Source organism: Corvus hawaiiensis, chromosome 3 (assembly GCF_020740725.1).
Source record: "Corvus hawaiiensis isolate bCorHaw1 chromosome 3, bCorHaw1.pri.cur, whole genome shotgun sequence".
In the NCBI taxonomy this organism is placed as follows: Eukaryota; Metazoa; Chordata; class Aves; order Passeriformes; family Corvidae; genus Corvus; species Corvus hawaiiensis.
In genome coordinates, this window is record NC_063215.1 from 81,980,785 (window position 1) to 81,993,198 (window position 12,414).

The 12,414-nt window shown below is 43.7% G+C and overlaps 1 long non-coding RNA gene across 2 annotated transcripts in view; it reads left to right on the top strand.

The window, feature by feature from the left end:
• The window catches only part of LOC125323622, a 57,273-nt gene extending 48,148 nt beyond the window's left edge, over window positions 1-9,125 (top strand). Inside the window, exons 6-8 of one of the 2 annotated variants that reach the window (XR_007202582.1) lie at window positions 2,229-2,288; window positions 7,130-7,469; window positions 7,568-9,125. This is a non-coding gene — a long non-coding RNA (uncharacterized LOC125323622). The remainder of the gene's footprint in view (window positions 1-2,228; window positions 2,289-7,129; window positions 7,470-7,567) is intronic. The other variant, XR_007202583.1, reaches the window with a different exon arrangement.
• The last annotated feature ends 3,289 nt before the right edge of the window (window positions 9,126-12,414 follow it).

The window sequence follows — 12,414 nt, forward strand, 5'->3', positions numbered from 1 at the left end:
AAATACACTGACGTGTTTGTCTAGTTTTTGAGAAAGGTAGGGAGGCTGAATTATGTGTGCTGTAGACCTTGCCAGCATCAGAAACTCCTTTAAATAATTAGAGCAACTGGGTATCCAGGCCTCTGTTTTTGCTTTTTTATGAATGAGGAGACATCATGGGCCAAATGAATACAAAATGTTGGCATGCTTGGTCAAATGGATGTGTACCAAACTTACACTGTGTAAATATGAACCACTGTGTGTTTCTCAGAGAAGATGGCAAAGGCCATGTTTCCTGAGACTGTAGAGAAGTTGGTCTCTGTCAGAAAGTCCCAAGTCCCCTGTTCATTTTTATGCCTCAGAGGGGAAAAAAAGTGATAAAAGATGACAAAATCAGCTTTTTTAGGTTTGCCAGGGCTATGTTTAAGAGAGAGCTGATAAACGTCTTACCCTGGGTCTTCTGCAGCATAAAGCAGGGGAATGGGTCCCTGGGAGCCTGCTATCCCTATCCCAGCTGGGTAGGCTCACAGGCTCCAAGGATGAAGGTTCATAGTGGGGAGCAGGAAAGGGACCCTTTTGCTGTGACTGATACATGAAGAGCTTGAGTCTTTCCAGTTGAACAGTGACCATTTTAACTGTCATGGATTTTAATTGTTGGGAGTTTCTTTAGAGCTCTGCGTGGTCACTTTTGGAAACTTTTGACCTTGCTAGCCTCTATAATTGTCAAAAGACATGAGGAAAAGTGAACTTGGGCTTGGAAGGAGAATCTAATGAGGCATTTGAGCAAACTCAGAAGTTACTACTCTCTGTTCGGTGTTTGTCCACTCTGAGAGCATTTTAACATGTACTGCATTAGCTGTGGGCATGCAGACAATACTAATTAGGACCAACAAGTCTGGTGCATTTGCTTATAAATTTGGACTGTAGCAGAAAGAAGCAATGCCCAGATATTGCTTTCCTTTAATTATTTCAAAATACATCTCTATAGGAAAAAAGAAAAGAGGTGGAGGATGCACTTGAAGTACAACACAGAGATACCATGTGCATCAGGAAATCATTATTTTTGCCATGCAGCTGAATCTACCCATACCTCCTGCGCCCCATATTCCCAATGCCTGATTTAGAACAGAGGCTGCCACGAATGCTATGTTGAAACATAAATGAAGTGATCAGTAAATGCAGGGGCTGGAAAAGCCTCCATCATGTTTGGGATCAGGAAAGACCAAGGGTGATACTGAAGAGGAGTTTGCCTTGATTGTGTCCCCAGATCTTTGAATCTGAAGATGTGCAACCAGCTTTAAAAGCTGTGATATTATGGAGGTGGACTCTGATGTTTGTATCTCTCTAGTCTGCTATCAGAAACCAAGATGCTGCCACAATGGAAATCAATTTTAGGTACCATTTTTTGGGCAAAACTTGTAGTTATTGCAGACAGAAATGTATCGTGACTGAACAGAACTGGGTCTGTAAGAAGTGCAGCATGTGGACTTTGTTCATCTAGAATCCAGTGTAGGTAGGGATTGAGTCTTCCCAGGTAAGTGGGGTATATTTCATTGCTCTACTACCTCGTATAAAACCTAATTCATCACCATAAGACTTCTTTTATGAGGACTAAAATAATCTATTCAGGAGAGTGCTCTTTGTTAATCAAAAGTCTCAGCAGTGGTGGATTCGGTGTTGAAATTTGCAGCTGAGGACCAGAGCCCTCAGAAAATACAAATGGCTTTTTCAGCATGCTTTCCCTGTCTACCCACTTCCAGTGCAAGTCACGTGCTATCATTGCCGCTGTTAATTCAGTTCGCCAAGAATACCAGGTCTCACTTTGGATCCTAGTGCCCCTTACCTTGGCAGTAAAGCTCAACTATTCACGGCAAATCAGGCCTGGAAAATGTAAACCCAGTAACAGGGTTACTGTCTGTTTTCCTGACTATTTTCCTGATGGGTTTTCTGTTTATGCTCTATTGGGCATCAGGTGTCAGAGCAAATAGGTGATGCCAGTAAAAGCCACTTCACAGTAGAGAGCTTATGGCTGCTTCCCAGCAACTGAATGCATCCCCTCTGTGGTCCCCTTATCCTTGTCTCCTCCAGCTCTGGCTCTCAGCACTGAAGACTGTTCAAAATGCAGGCTGTTTCTGGAGGCAACAGGCAGAAAATAGAGTGCTGCCCTGGCAAGCAGAAGTGTCCAAACATGCAGCAGGGCCAGAAATGCCAGTGTGTTTACTGTGTGGATTAATGTATTTTCTTTACAGGTATTTTCCAGAGTTCCTGAAAAGCCCTTCTGCATGTGACCCTGTGAACAGACTCACCATGTAAGGCTTAACACTTCTCTCCCAGTTGAGTGGTGGTGGCTTGGCCCCCCTCTAGGGTCTCCTTGCCCACTGTTCTTGTAGAGACCTTTGCCTCTAGGGAGGAAAAATTTCTAAGAGTGATCCAGCTGGTGAAAGGGGAAACGGGGTTGCTTGGCCTTGTGCCAGTGTGGTAATGAGGGATCTCATTATGGGGTGGGAATACACAGATTCCCTTAACTCCTGGATGGTGTTGCACCCATGTAAATCTCCTTTTGTGTGGATCCAGGTCCCAGCAACACCATCTCTGGAAGATGGTACACATTGTGGAGGTAGAACATCCCATATTTCAGCAAGGTTGAATTGAATTGGGAAGAAAAGGAGTGAGACCATAGGGTCCTGGTGCTTGGGGCTGGCAGAGTGGGGGATATAGGAGGGGAAAATTGTGATCCTGGTGGAGGGATGGGGCAAGAGGAAGATGCTGGGGGTGCACCTGAGGACCTATGATCTAGGTACAAGGAGGATATAGAGTGATGCAAGGGCCTCCATGGGCACGCAGACCCCAGCCGACTGGCTGAAATGCCAGCAATTTTCCTTCTTGCCATCTCTGTCCTGTCCCTGTGCTCCTTTCACTTCCAGCAGGATGGGAGAGAGTGAGTGTTTCTGGTGTTTAACTGGTCACCACCAAAGTGTTAATTGCTATGAACAATACTGTGAGGGTATTGAAGCTCCAGACAACTGTCAGTCACTAATTCAAAAAATTATCCTGCTGTGTGTGAACCAGCCTGACATTGGAAAGGCTTTTGTCTGCCCAGGGCAGCAGAGCAGACAGGGCTGCACGCAGGAAACTCATCTCCCTTCCTCCCCCTCAGGATATTTGTGACCAAGGTTTTATTGCTGTATGTGTGCAAAGTGGTCAAGGTTGGGAATGCAGGCTGTGCCCCTTTTTGCTGCTCATTTCCACCATTTTACCCAGGCATCAATTTTCCAGCCCTACAGAGCAATACATTTCCAGTCATACAGAGGTGTGAGGTGTACCCTAAGGGACAGAAGATGTAGACATAAGTTTCTGAAGTGCAGTAGCCTGTATCTATGCTTTTTTATAAGCCAGCTATTTTTCATTATCAATTTCCACTCAAAAAGCAGAAAACAGGCAGTCTGCATAAACATCACTCAATGCAGTAGCAATTCAATTAACTATAAACTCAGTAATGTAGAAATAGAGTAGCAAAGAGTCATCTTTCTTCTATGACACCTTTGAGGGCCACACAAATTTCTAATGCAATTTTAAATCCTTCTCTGAAATCAACCCTTGAGAAGAAATGCTGCTCTTTTGTTACTTGTAAAAGAAAGAAAAAAACTCTTCACATCTTATTAGAAAAATAAATCTGTCTGAATAAGCTCTGTTCTCCATTCCTTGCCTCCAGTGACACAACCATAAGGTGAGCTCTGTATTTTGATCCCCAAATTTAGTAAACTACTACTAATAAATTGCTTCGTCACAAGCACAGTTTAGCTGGAAATACCATTTGCATTCTTATAATTGCCAGCATTAAATCTCCCAAAGAATTGTGAGAGGAAAGTTGCTACATTTTCTTCTGGTTAACTCCTCTGAGTGTTTTATACTGTGGAAAATACTGTAAATGCTTTCCAACTATTTCAATAATTGACATTTTCCACCTTAGGTTTTCAAAGCTCTTTTCAAAGAAGGGCAAACAATGAAGGGAAGTGAAAAATAGTTTTGGGAGAGAGAAAATTAAACCCCATGCATGCTCTTAAAAAGTATCAGAGGAAAAGAAAAGCAAGCAGCTTTTACAGAAAAGAAAGCTGAGAAGTGCAGAGCTTACAGAATCAAGTCTGAGAAGGTATTTTCAGTACTTTCAGTACTACAAGAAAGACAGGGACAGACTTCTTAGCAGGGCTTGTTGCAGTAGGTCAAGGGCTAGTGGTTTTAAACTGAAGAAAGGTTGATTTAAATTTAATAAAAGGAAGAAGTTTTTTATAATGAGGGTGATAAAACACCAGAACAAGTTGCCCAGAGGGGTGGTGGATGCCCCAACCCTGGAAACAATCAAGGTCAGTCTGGATGATCCATCCCTGGAAACATTCAAGGTCAGGCTGGATGGGGCTCTAAGCAACCTGATTGTCCTGAAAATTTCCCTGCTCATTATAGAAGTGTTAGAGTAAATGACCCTTAAACGTGCCTTCTAACCCAAACTATTCTATGATTCTATGCTAATTACCTTTTTTTAATCCAGCAAAAAATGAAAAGCATTTTGCTGATAGGTTCTGGGTTTGCCAGCCCTATGAGGGATGCCCATGATCCCATAGACATTAATAGAATCACAGAATCAAAGAAGAGTCAATATTGAAAGAGAGCTTTAAGGTCATCAAGCCCAACTATCCACCTGACACTACCACTGTAATCCTTAAACCACTAAACCGCCACCCGGAGCCACCAAACACTTCCAGGCATGGTAACTCTGCCACCTCCCTGGGAAACCTATTCCAACGCCTGACCACCCTAAAAGTGAAAATATTTTTTTCTAATATCAAACCTGAATCTCCGCTGTATCAGGTTAGGGCCATTTCCTCTGGTCCTCTCACTGCAGGCACAGTAGAAGAAATCAATCCCCACCTCAGTACAGCCTCCTTCCAGGTGGTTGTAGAGAGCAACGAGATCCCACCTGAGCCTCCTCTTCTCGAGACTAAGCAAACCCAGCTCCCTCAGGTGTTCCTCATAAGACATGTTTTCTAGTCCTTTCACAAGCCTTCCTGCTCTTTGCTGGACATGCTCCAGCACCTCAACGTCCTTTGTAAAGCAAGGGGCCCAGAACTGAATGCAGTGCTGCCTCATCAATGCTGAGTGCAGGGAAATGACCACTTTCCTGATCCTGCTGGCCTCACTATACTTGAATCATGCCAGGATGCCACTGGCCTTCCTTGCCACCTGGGCACATGCTGACTCATATTCAGCCATCTGTCAACCAGCACCCCCAAGTCCCTTTCTGCAGAACAGCCCTCAAGCCATTCTTCCCCCAGCCTGTAGTGCTGCAGGGGGTTGTTGTGACCAAAGTGCGGACCTGGCACTTCACCTTATTGAACCTCCTGCAGTTGTGCTCAGCCCATTGAGTCTGTTCATTTCTCTGCAGAGCCTTCCTACCTTCAAGCAGGTCAACATTCCCACCCAGCTTAGTGTCCTTGGGCAATTTACTCAAGGTGCACTCAATCCTCATGTCCAGATCATCAGTGTAGATGTTAAATGGGACTGGACCCAAAAACAGGGTCCAGGGGAGCACCACTAGTGATTAGCTGCCAAGTGGATTTGACCCCATTGACCACAAATCTCTGGGCCTGGCCATCCAGCCAGGTTTTTACCCATTAGAGTCCACCTGCCCAAGACATGAGCAACCAGTTTTTCCAGGAGGATGCTGTGCGAGATGGTGTCAAACACTTAATTGAAGTCTGGAGAGACCATATCTGTAGTCCTTGCCTCATCCACTAGGCAGGTCCCCTTGTACTAGAAGGGCTATGACAAGGTCACCTTATCACTCAGGGTTCTGAAGACACATGCTGTGAAAATGCATGTGCTGGGGGACAAGTGGCTCAGGACCAGGCAAAAGGGAGAGGTTTCCTGCTGCTTCACTCACAGCCCTGCAACACCCTGACGTGTGCTGGGATCAGTGCTTGGGCTTCCGTTTGCAAAATCCGAATGGTTTTTGTTGCATCCTGGTAGGGGTTGCGAGCCCCAGGCAGAAGGCCAGGGAAAAATAAGGTCAGAGGAAGGCTGAGTGAGGCCTCTGTTGTGTTAATTTTGGTGAGTTACAGCCACAACCATACGTTGGTGTATCCGGATTCTGGTTCAGCTCTTTTGTGTCTCCACTGACAGCTCACCAAGGCAGAGCAGCCCAAAACTGCTTTGAACTCTGCATGGTGAGTTTATCTTAGGCTGCTCAGTGCTAGTGACAGTTTCTGTGAGTCCCTTACCATAAAGTGAAAGACATTTATGGTCAGTGAGAAACATCTGGCGTGTTGTGCTTGTGCAACGCACTTGCAGGGGGAACAGAGGAGTCAATCCTGATTCACGCCAGTATTAAGAGAAGGAGGTGTCAGGCCTGCAGAGACACCTAAAATGGTGTGTTCCCCTCCTGAGTGAGCTAATAAAGTAGGAAACCAAGCTGTGCCAGCTGCAAGGTGAAATATTACATGCTAGCCTGTGTTACAGCTCCCTGGCGGCCTTGGCTGTTTGCTCCAGTGTGCTGGAGCAGGGCAGCTGCTGCTGCCAGCCCAGATGAGCTGTAAATAGCAGCTGCTGAGGCCTCTGGTGCAGTGGTTCTGCATACAGCCCCTGCTGTGTTTGGTGAGCTCCCCTTCCACATGTCCTTCTCACGGGCTTTCTGCCATCCAGCCGTCACTTCTGTGGATTAGGATTATCTATATATACTCTGAATCACTGCTTACAGGAGTTACCTGACAGGAGACCATCAGAGGCTCACTTTGTGGCAGTGCGTGAGAAAGCCTGTAAAGAACCTGCAAGTGCTGACTATAATTGTTTCCATCCAACTATTCTAGTCCAGCAAAGAAGACACTAATTTTTTTTGAAATTACACTTTAAAGATTCTGCTGCTTTAAAGTGAATTTCTTTGGTCTTTAGAAAATTAATGCTTTACAGCTTTCTTTTTAAGATTTGTTTTCCCCCAATGAGTGAATATATTTCATCATCTAAAAAAAGTCAATGTACAAGAATGAGTAAGAAAATTGAAACAAGTCCTGATTTTTATGTAATAAGTAAATAGGGTTAATTTGTGGAAAGTAATTGTTTTTCTTTTTTAGTCTGTCACTTCATTTGTTTCTTTTCAATGCAGGTGTGGAGAATGGAATTAGTGTTACTGTGAGTGATGTATTTTGGCAAACAACTCTGGCTAGCTATGGGAATTTCTGAGTAAACTCCCTGTTGTTTCATGTTTCCAAGCCTGGACTTTCTGCAGGCCACAGAGTTGGGACACAAAATCAGGCTGGTGCCTGCTAAGGATCCAAGAAATGACAAACAACAGATAAATTGAATTCAAAGGACATCTGCACAGCCATTTTTTCCATCATCACCTCTGGTCTTCTACAAGAGTGGTTCATGCAAATTAAGACATACAAACAAGAAGTGCTCAGAAAGTGAGTGATCAAGAGGTTAGCAGCACCTGTAGGAAACTGGTACAAATGCTAGATTTCATTTATTTCTCTCTTTATTTTTCTAGTTTTTGAAGAGTTTTTGAAAACATTCTGTTACGTCTTTGGTGTTTCTTCTGTAGGAAATCGTGACAGTGCAAGTGAACCTCCATGGAGTCAGTTGGCGTGAAGAAGACCGAACTTAGGAACTGGATTTTAGTGCTTGGACTGGTATTCCAGAAGACGTTTGCACTATCCTCACTTCTGCCTCAACTGTTTTCTAGAGTGGAAATCAACTCATTGGACTAAGAGCTGTCTCAGGCACTCATCAGTGGGAGAGTATAAGTGGTGTATGCATGTTCTGTGCCATTAACAGTTGATAGAGTGTAATTTACTGCTGTCAGTGTGGCTATTGTTCCTAATCTACAAAACTTCAAAAAGTTTTAGAACAGTTTTATGCACAAGAATTTCAAAAAGAGAGACTAACCTTATCCTGCAGCACCCCAGCACTCGGTCTTGGTGTTTTCCTTTCTCAACATTTCACATGTTCTGTGACTTGGCCTCATCTTAAGACCCTGCAGATGAAGTCTTTGCAATTTGCAATTAATCATTTTGCTGTTGCTTGCAAGGGAATAGGATTTTATCTCTAGGATAAAGGGAGGACCTTTCCTCTCCTTGCTCCAAGGGACAGACATAAACACATAAGCAAGGGCATGATGGAGGAGGGAGACGGGGTGTTTCCTCTCTGATGCCCTCTGTTTCTCCTTCCTTCAGTACTGTGGGGAGAAGCTGTAAGGAGGCTGCAGGCATGATCCTGGCTGCTTGGGTGGGGCAGGATCAAATAGGGAAGACCAACAGCTTTTTCCTCAGTCCATCAACAATAAATCTTACAGGCCTGGTCATGTGCTGATATTGCTGTGGCCATAAACACCAATGTTGAGTTGTTACTTGGGGCTGGGAGGAATTTCATCCCGCATTTGAAAGGGTTAATATTTGTGGTGAGTCTTTCTGAAAAAGGGTATCCATGGTGGGGTTTTTTGTAGTCACACAACTTCTTTGTCACATGGTTTTATACAGTGAGGCTGAGAATTGGAGTAGTGGTACAAGGAATTTGAAACAAAGCCCTGAATTTTAATTATTCCAGGCAGGCAGAGGAGTTCTCTCTCTCTATGAATGATATTTAGGGATTTCTGCAGCTGAATGCCATTATCAAAGACAACATTTCGAATGAATAGCCCTACACATATTCTCCATGGCTGCCATATGAGTAACTATGAACACTTCTCGATCTTCCTCTTCCCACTCCCCTCTCCCACCTCAGCTAAAGCACAAACACTCATTTCAGGACTAAATATATACTCTTAAATAACTTCTGACATTTCTTTGTTGCTGCCTAATGAAGGCTGGGTTGATGAGCTAGAGAGAAGTTTTATATAAGCCCTTGTTGAGATGTTGTTGTAGGATCGGAAGTGGGCAGCACCGACAATTGTTAGCATTTGTCTCTGGAGTTTATTTAACTGCAGGTCTGTAAGTCTGCATGTCTGCTTGGCATACAGGGCTTTGTTGTATTGGTTTTCAGCCTCAGTGATGTGTCATGGTCCTGAGGACTGCGGGGTTCAAAAAGCAAGCCACACTGCTGTCCCCGCTGTGCTAACAAGGGGTTTCTGTGTGCCCTTGTTTGGAAGGAGATGTCCCACCAGGGATGTGCCAGCTGCTCCTCTTGGCTTCTCCAACCCTTTCAAAACACTTTTACACCCTGCTTCTTCCATTAATTGGATTATTTGTTTTTTAAGCTTGTTGCTGAGGAAGTCAAATTGACCACACCTGGTTAACAAAGCCTGAAATAATTGTAAGTAAAAGCAGTGCTGAAGGGGGAGGCCAGCCACACAGACCAGGCCAGTTTCCTGGCCCTGCTGAGAGTACTTAATCCTTGCTGGGTTTATCCAGGTGTCATGGAAGGACACCTGGATGGCAGCCAGAGACGGGAAGCATGTCCGCTTGCTACCTGGTCTGGCCGTTCATCCTCTGTTTGTAACCTGGGCTAATATAAGGATTTACAGGTAACAGGAATGAGCTGGTTTTCTTTTGGGGTGTCTGGAAAAGCTGTCTTTTCTGTGTTGACCTTAACCTAACAAATGAAAATGTTCAGTTCAAAACGAGGGCTTCCTACTGTTACCTGTAGGTAAGGGTGGCGGGACATTCTGCCCTTTGAAGTTTAGGTAGCTCAGTGAGATACCGTAAGTCTGCGAGACCAATACATGAGGTAAACCTACTGTTGTGATTAAGCAGAGAAAATAATTTAAACATCTTTAATGACTGCAACTGCCCAGACAATAGCTAGTTTTTACTTTGCTTACTATATTAAAAAAATATGATAAGCCTATTTTTTTTTTAATGGCAGAAGTTCTTTGGGTACATTCTGCTACTCAGAAAGCAATCAAATTCTTCAGGATTAGAGGCAGCTGAGGCATGTCCTCTTCATCAAAACCTTTGGGATCTACAGCTGAGAGACCATATGTTTAGCATCCTTAGACCTGACTATGCCCACTGAACTACAACTGAACTTGCTGGGTGAAGTACTATTCCAGATTTGGCAGAGGGAAGCATTAGGGAAAAGTCTTTTGGTTATTCAGCTGAACCACTGAGTGGGTCTTATTTGGAAACTATAATTTTATAAGGCCAGAAATAGCATTCCAGGTATAGATTGGGGTAATATAACTAATGTTGTTAGCTTCACTTCTATTGCACATGCTTGTAAAGGGGAGAAGGCCCCAAAATCCATGTTGTCTTTGCAGGAGAAGTTCAGAGAGATTACCCTTGGTAGTGGTTTTTTGATGCATATGCTAGACCTATTCTTTTCTGCTAGCATGAGAAATGTTTACAGGGCTCTTTGTGCGAGAACCAGGTAAGAGTTAACCTTGTGGGAACTCCCCGTGTTTCGCTATTCCATGGTGATGCTCCATTTTCATAGGAGGTTGGGTGAGAAAAAGCATTTGGCAACAATTGCCCTCTTCATGGTAAGAATTCTAATTGGAAAGTGTTTTGGTGGTGTATTCACCCCTGCTAAGTTTCTGATTGTTGGCTGTGCTCTTCCTCTTCTGTTGCCAAAGCACCTGCTGAAAATGCATATTGGGTTATTACGGGATGTGCCAATAAAACAAGCTGAAAACATGAAGCTTGAAACATGGGATTTCTGTTAGACTGGAAATGGGGAACAGCAGCGCTGCTTCTCCTCAGGTCACGGTGAATCAACAGAGACATGGGTGGGCACCACCAACCATTACAGAGAGACAGTGAGTGGGGCATAAGCAAACAGGACATCTAAATTAACCTGAGAAAGACTCAAGTGTGCTAAACACTGCTGCAGCCCAGGAGTTGGTAGAGACTCCCTCTTATCTGTTCTAATGTCTGGTGTCAAGCTTTTTGGCTCCTTTATCAGCATACATACCTGTCTAATTATCCTAGTGCTAGCCAGGTCTTTTCTCACAGCCCCCTAAGAGTCACATTTTCCCACACTTCCCAAGTCCACGTTCTTCACCTCTTGTAAAAGCTCTGATTTCCTTCAGAAGTCAAACTACTAAAGAGCTTCTTGTGAAGAATGTATAGCATCTTTCAAAGAATAAGGTGTATCAGTTTTCCAAAGTGAATGTTTTCCCTTGCCATGACTCCAAGGATGTGGAATGGTCTGGTAACAGCTCCTCCAAACTGTGGGGAGATACGGGTCTCATCTATGGAGCTAAGAAGTTAAACTTCCAAATTCTTGAACTGGTCATTTGCCTGGGATGATTTTTTCTGATAGGACACACAACAATGTGTGTCAGCTGGTGTACTCAACTGCCTTTCAGCAAAGGAAGCTGAGGGCTGGATTGTCAGGTAAAATGGTATCAGTCAAGGATAAGCTAAAGCCCCTTTTCTATTCCCTTTAAATCCCTGTATAGGCTACATGTTATCTCATGATTGGTAGCTCATTCTCAGAGATGTTGGTGTTCATTTCACACAGCAGTTTACCAGTGGTGCAAAGCATGCCCCAAGTTCTCCCAATTCACTGTACAAACATTAATGTGATATGAATCTGTTAGAAATTTGGCACATGACAAGGCTTTGCCAGGTCACATCACAAAGAGATGTTCATGCTCTCATTTGTACTGCCAGATATTATTCTTGACTTCACACTTTGTTTTGCAAATACTGTGGCAGATGTGACATATAGAGGTGTGTTGTGCTTGGGCAGCTTGCAGGGACCTTGTGCTGGACCCAGCAGATCTGCCTCTGGCCACACATGCACCCTCCAGGACCATCCCAGCTTTGCTCTAGCAGTGGTTCTTTCCAGCAGCCAGGCTGGCTGGTGTACAGTGTGAAAGGCTGCTGAAGGCTGTCAAATATCAGTGAGGGAGGGCATTTATTGCAGTGATTTTTGCAAGTCCTTCCACTCTCCTTTTACTAGGTTACATCCTATTACATAATTAAATGCTGTATATTTGTTATCCCAGAGGCCTTTTCTCATTCACTGAGCATCAAAGAAGATGATTATTGGCACAGACAGCCCGTAGTTCTATTTTTATTTTTATTATTCAGCGTGGCCCTGTTTTTTCTATCAGCAATGGGCTTATTACATTTCATTTAGTAATTTTCTTACTGTTCTGTGTTCCTACCGTAGTACTATTTTGACATTCTTTAAATCTTATATTTATTCTTGTGCTTCTCCTGCACATCAAGATGTTTTCAGTCTTGTTTCCCTTTTATGATAATACAAAAATAATCCAACCCAGAAAAGAAAGTACTTTAAGAAGTATGTGTTAAATACACATGTGGGTACCCAAAGCTATAGAGGAAAGCACAGGTCCAGATGACACTCCTGCAGTCAATGCAATTCACTTACCTCTTTTAATCTCAGTGTGGGTATATGAAGCTCTTTAAGAGTCTGCTAGGCACAAAGATTCTTGCAGAATCTCTGGATATGAATATCCAGTAGTACCTTTACTCCATTCTT